Source organism: Diachasma alloeum, unplaced genomic scaffold (genome assembly GCF_001412515.2).
Source record: "Diachasma alloeum isolate Michigan unplaced genomic scaffold, Dall2.0 Dall_scaffold_00926, whole genome shotgun sequence".
NCBI classification, from domain to species: domain Eukaryota; kingdom Metazoa; phylum Arthropoda; class Insecta; order Hymenoptera; family Braconidae; genus Diachasma; species Diachasma alloeum.
The window spans coordinates 19,487-33,365 of NW_021681044.1; positions in this window are offsets into that span (position 1 = coordinate 19,487).

Consider the following 13,879-nt stretch of genomic DNA (forward strand, 5'->3'; position numbering starts at 1 on the left):
TATTTAATAATATGCTAATTTGTTAATTATAAAAATTTAAATTAATTATTGGGTAAATTAAATTTTAAGGTGTTATATATTAAATTTATAAAATCATTATTTTCTAATATAAATTGATAAATTGAAATATAAAATATTCTAATTTTAAATAAGCTGGGTATTTGAATTTCAAAAAAAATTATTTGTTAATTGTAGGATTAATTAGTAAATTGAATTAATATTATTTTGATATTTTGTTAATTATTAAAATTTAAATTAATTATTGTGTTGGANTGTTAGAGTCCCGAGCGGTTGGGTTCGGTAATTTGGAAGATTAAGACACTCGCGAACGAATACTATAATAATATTCTTTATTTAATTTCTTACTTTTAAAATACCATTCAAGTGTTCAGACTGATACGGAAGGTATCAGGTGAACCGCGGTAAGAATGGAGTTACTGGCCCCGTGACAATGGTCTCTCGAGTATTTATTTGATCAAGAACCCATGACGTCGTGGTCATTACCTCATTTCTACATGGTGTAATGATAACACCATGCGAATGAGCCCAGCGGAAACTGCTGATGCGAGTTCCACTGGCTTACTTTTAATTGCGAATATACGTGATACATGATTGCACGTATATTCCCAATTGTTTAGTAATTACTTAATATTATATTTGGATTTCACAATGTGTGTCACTTATATTGGCATATTGTGAAATAAGTTGGATAATTATGCTCCACTTTTGGGGCATAACAATTGGGTAAATTAAATTTTAACGTATTATTTATTAAATTTATAAAATCATTACTTTCTAATATAAATTGATAAATTTAAATATAAAATACTATAATTGTAAATAAGTTGGATATTTGAATTTCAAAAAATTCATTCATTAATTGTGGGATTAATTAGTCAATTAAATTAAAATTATTTTGATATTTTGTTAAGAATAAAAATTTAAATTAATTGTTGGGTAAATTATATTTTAAGGTATTATTTATTAAATTTATACAATCATTACTTTTTAATATAAATTGATAAATTTAAATAAAAATATAATTGTAAATAAGTTGGATATTTGAATTTCAAAAAATTTATTTATTAATTGTGGGATTAATTAGTAAATTGAATTAAAATTATATTGATATTTTGTTAATTATAAAAATTTAAATTAATTGTTGGGTGAATTAAATTTTGAGGTATTATTTATTAAATTTATAAAATTATTATTTTTCAATATAAATTGATAAATTTAAATATAAAAATACGATAATTGTAAATAAGTTGGATATTTGAGTTTCAAAAAATTTATTTATTAATTGTGGGATTAATTAGTAAATTGAATTAATTATTATATTAATATTAATATTATTTTGATATTTTGTTAATTATAAAAATTTAAATTAATTATTGGGTAAATTAAATTTTAAGGTATTATTTATTAAATTTATAAAATCATCACTTTCTAATATAAATTGATAAATTTCAATATAAAATACTATTATTAGAGCATTATTTATTAAATTCATAAAATAATTATTTTTTAAAACAATGATAAATTAAAATATAAAAANAGTGAATACCGGGGTAAGGCAGGGTTGCCCGCTCAGCCCAATTCTCTTCAATCTAATGTTGGAGGACATTGATGAGGAGTGGGAGAGAAGAAATATGGGCGGCTCTTGGATTGGCTCAGCCAGAATCTTTTGCCTCAAACTAGTAGCCGAACAACCTAGAGAAATGCAGAGGATGCTGGACTTATTAGAAAAGCACGCTGATAAGAATAAGATGACGGTGAGTGAGACCAAAACCAAGATAATGGTATTTAAGAATGGAGGAAAATGTCTAGAGGAAGAGAGGTGGGAATACAAAGGCCTGAACATAGAGTCAGTCAACGAATTCAAGTACCTGGGGTACTGGTTTTCGATGAAGGGCGGACCAGCTAGACATCTACGACACATGACAGGGAAAGCCCACCAAGCCTCGAATGCAGTCTGGGGGATAATGAGAAGAGCAAAGATCGACACTCTATGGCGCAGGTTATACCTAATGGACTCTATTGTCAGGTCGGCCACACTGTATGGCGTGGAGGTCTGGGGGTGGAGTGAGAGAACAGAAGCAGAAGTCTGGCAGTCACGCTTCGTGAAGATGGCAATGGGGGTAGCCAGAAACACACCCAATTATATCTGGAAAGTCGAGGCGGGCAGATACTCGACGAAGACCATGGCGCGAATGAGGGCCTGTAGATATTTAGTAGACGTTTTGAGGCTGCAAGATGACAGATGGCCTAAAATCTGTCTGAGGGAGGAGATTAGGGGAATTATAAATCAGAACCCCTCGAGGTGGGGTAAGGAGGTGTGCTCAGCGCTTGCAGAGATGGGCGTGAAGGAGATTCTACGAGCCATCTGGGATAAGATGGAGATCGAGGAGGTAGAGACGACCCTTATGAACGGCCTGGAACTCCTCAAGACCAGGGAACGTGAGGCTGACTGGCGGAGGATCGAAACGTCCTCTTACAACAGAGGCTACCAGGTCTGGACTACCAAAGACTCAGAAGATGGTGCTAAGTATTGGTCACTCCGCGGCTGTGACGGCTGGATGAAAGAAACTTGGGCTAGGCTACGGTGTGGAAATATAGGAAGAGAGGGGAAAAGGGGTTTCCAAGACTGGTCTTGCCGCCTCTGTCTCGACTCGCTAGAGACACTGGAGCATGTCTGGGTTTGCCCAGTCGCGCATCAGAAAATCAGTAGCCGCTGGGTTGAGTCTGTCACGGAATGGGTGGAGAGCTTGGGAGCGGGGGGTCTAGCACACGGCCAATAGAGCTATTGAAAGGAAATCCCAGGAAGGAGCTATGCGCCTACATTGCTGCCTTTGAGAGACTGATCACAGATGCGAGGCTTCGAGGACTAGGAGGGTTGTGAGTGACGGGCTGTGGGCAATACAGACTTTTCGTGTGATATTACTGTCTAAGATTTCAAGTTTTGAGAAAGTAGGCTAAAAGCTGCAATTTATTTTTAGATACTTCCTTTCGCTCGTCACATCTCAGCCATACGAATACCTTTTTGTAAGCTCTAGACGTGGAAGAATCTGTAAAACTTGGTTCCATGAGATATGTATGATTATTCGATAAGGTTGCTGATACTACTTCGGGGTTATTGTTGGGAAGGGAGTGTAAAAGGCCTGAAGGCCATACCTCTTGCAAATAAATATTATTATTATTATAAAAATATTATAATTGTAAATAAGTTAGATATTTGAGTTTCAAAAAAATTATTAATTAATTGTGGGATTAATTAGTAAATTGAATTAATATTATTTTTATATTCTGTTAATTATAAAACTTTAAATTAATTGTTGGGTAGTTTAAATTTTAGGGCATTATATATTAAACTCATAAAATGATTAATTTTCAATTTAAATCGATAAATTAAAATATAAAAATACTATAATTGTAAATAAGTTGGGTATTTGGGGTTTAAAAAATTTATTGATTAATTGAGGGGCTAATTAATATATTGAATTGATATTATTTTGATAATTTGTTAATTATAAAAATTTAAATTAATTTTTGGGTAGTTTAAATTTTAGGGCACTATTTATTAAATTAATAAAATAATCAATTTTTTAATATAAATTGATGAATCAAAATATAAAAATATTATAATTGTGAATAAGTTGGGTAATTGGGTTTTAAAAAATTTATTGATTCATTGTGGGATTAATTAGAAAATTGAATTGATATCATTTTGATAATTTGTTAATTCTGAAAATTTAAATTAATTGTTGGGTAGTTTAAATTTTTGGTTATTTTTTAAAAATCATAAAATAATTATTTTTTAATATAAATTGATAAATTAAAATATAAAGATACTATAATTGTAAATAAGTTGGGTATTTGGTTCTAAACAATTTATTGTTTAATTGAGGGATTAATTAGTAAATTAAATTAATATTATTTTGATATTTTGCTAATTAAAAAAATTTAAATTAATTATTGGGTAAATTAAATTTCAAGGTATTATTTAGTAATTTATAAAATCATTACTTTCTAATATAAATTGATCAATGTAAATATAAAATACTATAATTGTAAACAAGTTGGATATTTGAATTTCAAAAAATTTATTTATTAATTGTGGGATGAATTAGTAAATTGAATAAAACTTCTTTTGATATTTTGTTAATTATAAAAATTCAAATTAATTGTTGGGTAAATTAAATTTTAAAGTATTATTTATTAAATTTACAAAATCATTACTTTTTAATATAAATTGATAAATTTAAATAAAAATATTATAATTGTAAATAAGTTGGATATTTGAATTTCAAAAAATTTATTTATTAATTGTGGGATTAATTAGTAAATTAAATTGAAATTATTTTGATATTTTGTTAATTATAAAAATTTAAATTAATTGTTGGGTAAATTAAATTTTAAGGTATTATTTATTAAATTTATGAAAACATTGTTTTTTAATATAAATTGATAAATTTAAATATAAAAATACTATAATTGTAAATAAGGGGACGATTACGATTCCTTTGGCGCCACAGTACGACACATGTTTTCCGTACCATTTTTCCTCAGGAATACGGGAAAAATAATGAAAAACTTCCCGCTCCATAAAATCACGAGATATAAGCATTTTTAGCCTTTTTTTTCAAGATATCAAAGTTTTCATGAAACTCTTCATTTTCAGAACATAAATACCTACACTTACATTCCCATATCTAATTCCAATTTTCATTTTTATACCCTCAAAACAGAAAAATTCAAAATCCAAATTCAAAATTCGGATCATGAAACTCATGAATTCATGGATCCATGAAATTCTTCATTTTCAGAATATAAATATCTACACTATCCCCACATCTAATTCCGATTTTCATTTGTATACAATCAAAACAGAAAAACTCAAAACCTAAATTCAAAATTCGGATCTCAATCGTTTAACAATTGATAATTTCAAGCTTATATTGCCTGTAGCAATTTCTTAAAAAACAACATAACGTGATAAATTGCAAATCCAAAAAATTGAAGCATGAGTTAATATTATCTAGCGGAGTTCGATTTAAAATTCAGAATTACACGAATAAAAAAATGGAATACAAGAAATCAGCACTTTCTCTATAAATTTCCATTAAATTTCAATCAGAATTTTACACAAATTCTATTGAAAATGACGTCTCTCTGCGCCGTTTCGACGAAAGATCATGGAACATTTTAATATCTCTATGTTGAGAAATATTTGGTAACAAAAATTCTATAGATTTTGTTTTTCTTCTCATCGAAATTATAGAATGTGAATTTTTCAATTTTTCTCACTGTTATCTTCATTCATGTTTTTCATAATAAAATCCAAAAGACAAACTGATAAAATTCATGCTCAACACGTCGTATCAAAAGACTCCAAACAGAATCAATTATACAGAAAAATAAACGCTTACAACAGGTTTAGATTCCAATAGAAATTCGATAGATTTTTCATGAGAAACCGCTACGTTTTTGGATTAAATTCCTTCATGCGTAAAGTGCCAGGAAATTTTAGTCAGACCAATTTAGCGTTACCCAGAATGCACCACGAGGAGGTAAAGTCTGGACAGCATTCCATGTGTATGTGTTGATGTGTATTTATGTGTCAGTGTAAATGTATGTTTGAGTGTAAAAAGAAACCAACAGAAATGAAGAAAAATGCAAAGAATAGTGATGCAAAGCCAAAACAGGAGGGAGAGACGTAGGATGAAGAAAGAAGGAAGAGAGCAAGAGCAAGAAGAAATCACTGATAATCGCTTGGATTGAACTCGGGATCATCAATATTCAAGCCATCATCGTCTTCGGTTGATGACGATGCATCATCAAGAAGTTCGTCAAAAGTCATATGACGATGACGTTTTGATGGTGGTATCAAGTCCTCCAATCCCTCAGACTCGACTGTTGGAATGTCCAATTCCATCAACTGCAATCCATCTTGCAATTCACCATCGACATACCCTGGATAGACTTTCTTAATATCCTCAATGAACTGCATCATTTGAGATCCCCAATCATCTTTGTAGTTCCTTTCCAAAAAATTATGACGATAATCATACAACGCCATGTATTGAAGAAGTTTGGGGGTCTTACGACTTTTGATTTGATGGTAGAACCAACGATTCTGATTCTCAAGATCATTGATGGTGTTCTGAGGGTCTAGTGGGTCTACGTATTCTCCTTTGGAGTGATTCGTCGAAGTATGCTTGATGGCACGACCAGGAAATATTTTCTCCATGTCACAATACTGTTTAGCACTGTCTGTGCAGAGACGAGAAGTTCCAGGATGGACAAATGGTTTGATATAAGGCCATAGGTCTGCCTTACTCTTTCCATTAACTTTGAAAAAACGACAGATTTTATCATCCTTGCAATAAAGTCCCAACACCGTGATTGTCATTTGCTCAGTTACACGGCCACGATGATACTTATGTTTCGTAAGAAATGTCTCATCAATCATGACTGTTTTTCCTTCCCCGCCAAGACAAAAATCGGTGTTCGAACAAACGACTTCAGCAATCTCTCTACAGTAACTGTAATAATCCACAACAGTACTCCTACTCAATACTTCACCATCATTGCGTTGTCGTAGATTATTCAAATGTTGCCAAACCTTCGTCACCTCTTGTTTGAGAACAAAGCACAACACAATGGCAAGGATTTCATGGATCTTCAGATGACAATGATGACCATCAAAGAAAGTTCCGCGGGCTGGATTGACACTGTTTCGACAATCTTTCGCATTTTTCTTCTTCTTGGCCTTTGAGGAGCACCTCCAAATCCATCCCAGCTTGGACTGTTGATGATTTTCCACTTTCATCAATAAATCACACTTTTCACAAGTTGGAGGTGTAAACGCTCTCGATGGAATCAATCCTTCTTGTTCCAAAAATTCAATTGCTTGCGGCTCATCCGTCACAAGTTCTCCAAAAGAATAGAACATTGAAAAATTTTTCAATTTACAATGCAATCGATGGTGAGTTGAACAATCCATAATGGAAAGAATCACAAATTTAATTCAATGATAGTTAGAATGAAGGTAAACGCTCTACTGTCAGACGAACAATGAACAACTAATCAAATATGGCTGACGAATTCAATTGCTCTTCCATAATCATGATTTTTCTCGGAGGGGGGCCGGATTAATTACCCAAAATTATAATTTTTTCAGAGGATGCCGCGAAGTTTTCATAAAGTGCGATTTTCAGGCCATCTCGTGGGCATTAGATGAACTTCTGGTGAGTTTTCCGGAGCATTTATCATCTAATCTGTTGTTTTATTGTTACATGTGTCAGTCGCAACTCAACTGTCAAAAATCATTTGTTACCAAGTTTTTCCCAACAATTACTGTGGAGTTGAATTATTATTGATGGATTATTTTGTATTGACGGGAATACGTAACAATATATATCTGTAGCGAAGGTTGTAACGAGATTTTATCTCGTTCCGGGGTAAATATATTACCCTGCGGAAAAATAAGAGATATTAATAGAAAGACCTAAAAGAGAGAGAGAAAGGCAAGGAACGACATCTAGCGGCTAGCTGCAGAAGCTGAGCCGAAGATGAGAGAGACATCTGACGACGGCCGAGGGCTGCTCGGAAGGTGAGAAGACCATGAAACACTAATACTGAGATGCGCGGCTGGGCGTACCCGCGCCCCTCGGTATTACTGTAGGCTGTCGATACCCTGTCGCCATATCTAGAAACTCGCCCACCTGTGTTAGGGAGTTCAGGGCCGACGTACAGGCGTTCCAACTGGGCGAATCTAGAGGCACTATCGACTTAGCCTAAGGACCAACGGCTAGGTGAAAGGACTAGCGCCCCCTCGATTGCCGTCGAGCTGATTGGTGGTGGTGGGGTAACGGAGGACCCACCGCCGCTGAGATGTTCAGACTAGGGGGAGAAGGCCCTAGGAGATTTCGAGACAGTCGGTGACAGGCGCTTGATTCGAGCGGATGGAATCGTCCGGTCCTCGATGATAGCTGGTAGTGGCTTGAATCCGTAAGGGTTCTTAAGGGGACGCTGTCTCTGAGAGTCAGAGACAGCGAGAGAGTGAGACGCTCAGCGTCCCATACGTAAAGAACAGAATTGCTTTGGAGTCATGGAATGCTTCGTTCCGTAATTCCAGGGATTCATGACCCGGGACGAGGGGAATGGAGGTGCGGGAGTCCGTAGATGGGGAGGAGTGCCGACTCCTGGACATCCGACTTCGCGGGCCTCCAGGACTAGTACTCCGGGTGTTGACCCGTGATGAGATTGCTTTTACCGAGCATTGGGGTTAGTTGGGGTGGACTCTCGGCCAGTGAGATCGTCTCCAGGGGCCGAGGTCGCATCCGCCTCTCAGTGTTCGGCGCCCTGCGGGGTGAGAAGGATTCGCAGGTAATTCGCAGCTTCTCCAGGTTCGAGCCCTCTGGAGGAGGATAGGAAGCGTTATGGACTGTTTCAAATGTCTTGAACGGGGAAACAAAGGAATTGTCCCCTTGAAAGAATTATTTCGTTATTTCTGGGGTTGAATACACCCAGAGTAGGGAAATGGATTTTGCTCCGACATTGGTGGACCTCGCCCACTCTACCGTTCATGCTGATGCTGGCTCGGCATTGTTAGCCCCGCCACGAAAGTCCTCAGGGTAGACGAGTTATCCTCTGAGGCCGGTTTACCGTTGGATTTTCCGTGAAAATCCAGCTGGCGCCCGACTTAATTGAGCGATAGAGGAGATGCCCAAAATAGTGTGGGATATTTGCTGGTGGAGCACCGGCGAAAATCCTTTACAAAATGGCGCCCAACGTGGGGCCACGCCAAAACGGAGTACGAGAACCTCGGAAGTGAGGAGAAGAAATCAACCTAGTGGTGATCCGGGGGAAAAATTTTACTTTTTCCCCGAAAGGAAAATAATTATCCCAGGGATAAACCAGAGAAAAATTAGTAAACAATTTTTCCGGGAGTGACGGATTTGTCCGTTCGTGCAAACCAGAGGAATCCGGAAGAGCGAAAGCAGCGATTTTCCACTCCGAGGGAGCTNTTACAAAATGGCGCCCAACGTGGGGCCACGCCAAAACGGAGTACGAGAACCTCGGAAGTGAGGAGAAGAAATCAACCTAGTGGTGATCCGGGGGAAAAATTTTACTTTTTCCCCGAAAGGAAAATAATTATCCCAGGGATAAACCAGAGAAAAATTAGTAAACAATTTTTCCGGGAGTGACGGATTTGTCCGTTCGTGCAAACCAGAGGAATCCGGAAGAGCGAAAGCATCGATTTTCCACTCCGAGGGAGCTTTTTCCGTTGCGCCGAACGCTGTTCTCCTCATTCGCCCGGGGGAGGAATGGCCTAGGAGCCGGCAAGGGGCTTTTTCCGATGGGAAATATCGAAAGAAACGGGAAAAACAGAAAATAATTAACCGAAACTGAATTATCGCTCGGTTGGTATAACAGTCACTCCTCCGGAGGTAACGTTACCGACCGACGGTGTTCATAAGTATAGATTCCGCCCGCAGGGGCGCGCCACTTGACGGGCCTAGTCAAGAGGCGAAAGTTTAAATATCTGCGATTGACAGGTCATCTCAGGTATTTAAAAGAGCGCGCTCATATGCAAATATGGGTCGAATGTTACCAGGGGGGACCACCTGTGGCGATTTCCTAATTGCGATGCGCCCTTTAATCCCCCAACCCCGAGTCCTGTCGAATTCGGGGTATCGAGCACGAGGAACGTTCTTTTTCGTTCCGAACCTCATCCCGTACGGACGGAATTCTTTTGACGCTCGACGTTATTAAGTAGCACGCGGTGAACAACCCGGTGAAGCAATGGCCAAGGACCAAGTGTTCGACGGACTGGCTCAGAAGGTGGTGGAGACCGCCGAGGAGGCTCTCAAGGGTAAGTTTGACCCACAGGGAGAGGAGAAGTACCTCGACATGGAGGTCGAGGAGTTAGTGAACGAGGCCCCGTTGCCGAAGGGCGAGGGGGACTCGTTAGTGTTACGAGAGTTACCCGAGTTGACTGTAGTGCATTTTTCAGATCGGGAGCTCTCGGATGAGGAGATGGGCGACCTGGAGGAACNGAGGACACTCCTGGCGCATCTGCACAGAGCCGAGGACAGTCTTCTGCTACGTGTGTGGCAGGAAGGAAGTGCATTTCCCACAGTGCCCAAGATACAATCCGGGAAACGCCGAAGCGACAANGCAGGTGTCGGCAGCGGTCCTTACGCCGCCTCCTTCGGCGACACCCACATCGTCAGAGGCCACGGCCACAGCCACGCCCGCGGTGACGCCCACGGCCACGCCCGCGGCTACGCCCACCCCACCTCAGGAAGCGGTGCTCCAGAAGGAGACGGATAAGGCAGCGGGGGAACCCTCTTCCCACGAGGATGCTACGGCCACTNTGGGACTGAAGGAACCAGACCGATACGAGAGGAGCTCTCGGAGGCTGAAGTTAGAGAAGGGGAGACTGAATCCGCTCAAGAAGAAGTACGGGCACCCATAGATGGCAGGAGTAGTGGAAGCCTCACTCTGGAAGCCATGACGGACCCCCTGAAGCTAGCTNAGCGGTGCTCCAGAAGGAGACGGATAAGGCAGCGGGGGAACCCTCTTCCCACGAGGATGCTACGGCCACTCTGGCGAGGGCTGTCGCTGAGGCGCTCGCCACGAACCCTCAGCTCCTCGCCAAGATGGCCGAACAGTTTCTCCCCCACCTGAATCGGGGACCTTCGACCTCCTCGGCCCTGCCGGGGAATCAGAGGGACCTGACGATGGGAAGGGAACCCAAGCAGAGGGAGAAAAAGGCCTCACGCCCTGCCAACTCTGACTCCTTGAAGACAGAGAGGGAGATACGCCAGGGGATCCTGGCGATGGGAGCCGAAGGGTCGGCGGGGCCNGAGATAACAGTAGAAACGCTCTGGATGGCCTCGCTGTCCGAGGATTTCATTCTGGGATTAGACTTCCTGAAAGAAGCACGAATGGTCATAGATTTTTTCGACTAGTCCTGGTTCTTCAGAGACAAGCCTGAAGACCCGTTCAAANCGATGGGAGCCGAAGGGTCGGCGGGGCCTCTCACCGCCCCGAAGATCCCCAAGAGAAGCACTCCTGTGGACAGTGGCAGCGTCGACAGGAGTTCGGAACTCGAGAGGGATGCTCGTGGGGGTGAGGAGACCCGTGAGAGGAGAGCCCGTGTGAGTCTGCTGCCAGCAGGCCTGTGCTGGAACTGCCGTCGGCCAGGACACGAGGGGAAGAACTGCCCTACACCTCTGACGGTTTATTGTTGGAGGTGTGGATGCCCTGGGAAGGAAACCAGGGACTGCATCCCCTGCCAGGAGGAGGAGAAGAGACGGGGGCCTTGGATTACCAAGCGTGGCCGCAATGTCCCTCGGGACATCCTCAAGGCCCAGGCGAAGGGGGCCAAGGAGAGAAGGCAGAGGGAGGGGGCATCATCATCCCTTCGCTCTGAGGAGGCTCGCAGGAGGAGACGCGAGATCAGGAACCTGCGTCGAAGGGCGCAGAAGTTGCACCTGGAGGAGGAGGAAAAGCCCTCCGAGGAGAATAGGGGCCCAGGGTCCACCTAGAGTGGACGGATGGTCCCGGACAGCTGCACTGGGCACAACGGAATAGATGTTTTTTTTTTGTTGTTGTAGGAATCGTGCCCGGGGAAGCTGAGGAGAAGAGTGGCCTGAAAAGGCCACCTGCACCATGAGAAAGGGTGAGAAGAGGCGCTCAAATGGTCTGAAACGACCATGGGGCGAGTAAGTGTCATTTGAAGGGCTGAATAGCCTGGAAAACGAGTGTTAGGGGCGAAAGCCCCACACAAAAAATTCCACGGGCACGTGCTCTGACACCTCCGAGTGTTAGAAGCACGAAATCGGGTAGTAGGCGACATCTAACGCCTCCCCGACGGGTATTTCCACGACAGGTAACTGGCCAGGGTAACTTATCCTTGGTCGGTAACTTGCCGTGGTCAGATCGGCGGTCGGTAAAACATACCGACCGATGGAACCACGCCGATAAGTGGCACGCCGTTTGAAGGTAACTCCTTGAGAGAAGGGACTCCAACAGATGGCGCCACTCTACCCGAATTCGAGCAACCTGCGAACAGTTCGAATTTTAACGCGGAAAAATTCAAACAGAAGCGCGAAAGGAGGGAAATTCAAATTTCTTCCACTTTCGGAGGCCCTCGAAACCCGTCTCGGAGGGTTCCGAGGGGACATAGCGGGGTTTTTCCACGTATTTGACACCCGGGGCATCTGGAGAAGTAGCAGAGCACCCAAAATAGAGGGCGCTGCGGAGATTAAGCGGGGTAATCGGAAGATCTTCCCCGAGAATAGTAGTTTTACGAGGCTTTGGGGGTGATGCCGTAAGCAAGAGGTATCCGGGAAGCTTCGAGAGCAGAAATCGAGTAAAATCGAGAGGGCGCTGTCGAATGACGTCGCAGCGGAGTGGGGATAGCCTCCCACTCCTGGGAAACGGGTATAAAAGGGGCTGCAGAAGCCCGAGAAGCTCTTTTTCTGCTACGAGACGTTAGGCTCAATAGACCTGCTGCTCGATCAGGAAGTTCTGTTGCATTTGAGAAATGCCTGTGAACCCGGAGGAAGAAACGTCGAGAAAATCGACTAAAAGGGAGCTCGAGTCCCAGACGAGAGGGGACTCGAGGGAGAACACGGAAGGGGAACCCCGACCGGAGAAGAGTGATCCCCCCGGGGGGGAGTACGTCGAAATCCTGGAGCATCGAGCCCCAGGGTCAAGCGGCAGGAAACGTGGCGAGGAGGATAACCTCGAGCGGATACCAAATCCGAATCAGGGAAGAGGCGGGTAAACCCAGGAAGTAAAGATTGGACCCTGCCGCTCCCAAAGGCACCTACTCGGGTGGGGGAAGAAGAGTTCTTTTCTCCTGCAGCGACACCCGGAGGGAAGGAAGAAGGAACAACGAGCCTGTCGGCAAATCCGGCCGTGTTAAGGGCCCTCCTGGAGCAAACTAAGCTCCTGGAGGAGAGAATCAATGGCTCTGGGACGCTAGAAGCACCCCCCTTTCCTCGGAAGAGGGGTAGGCCCCCAGGCTCTGGGAAGAAGAGTGGCAAGAGCAGCAGAAATGCTAGTGGCGCCACCACGCCTACAGGGGAAGCCCCCGGGGTGACGGTAACAGAAGCCACCCCGACGCCAGCAGAGCTGTTGGAACGGGTTGCAGAGATTAGACAGAGAGTTACGGGGCCGAATAGGCCCTATGGGAATGGCCTCTGGAGGAAGACCAGGCCAGACCGAAACGTAGTGGAGGCCTGAGACGAGAGAGGAGCAACAGCCACCCCGAAGGAGTCCATTCGAGGAGATGAGGAATAACTCATCGAGGCGAGGACGTTTTCGGACCTTCTCGGAGAGCAGTGACGGAGAATACCGCCCCCGGTGGGACACATACCTCAACACCCAAAAAGCCCTGGAGGCTTTGAAGAAGTGGGGAGTCGAGTTCGCCGGACGCAAGGATGAAGATGTCGAGGATTTTATATCCCGTGTAGATGACGCCAGGGAAACCTTGCGAATCAAGGAAGACGACCTCCTAGGAGTCTTGAGAGGGTGTCTGTCAGGAGTGGCACTGACCTGGTATCGCCAGGTGGAAGTGTACTCATGGGAGGATGCGTGCCACGCATTCAGAGAGAACTTTGGGGAGCTAGACTATCAGGTAGATCTCCATGAATGGATAGCCACACGTCGCCAAGGCGAAGATGAGCCAGTAGCGGAATTCATGGCGAATTTAAAGGGTCTGTTCGCACGAACGAACCCCCCATGGCCTGAAGCACAGAAACTGACGTACATGTACCACAATACATTGCCGAAGTACAAGATCGGGTATAGCATCAGTGCAAACTCCACACTGAAATCGCTGGAGAAACACGCGATG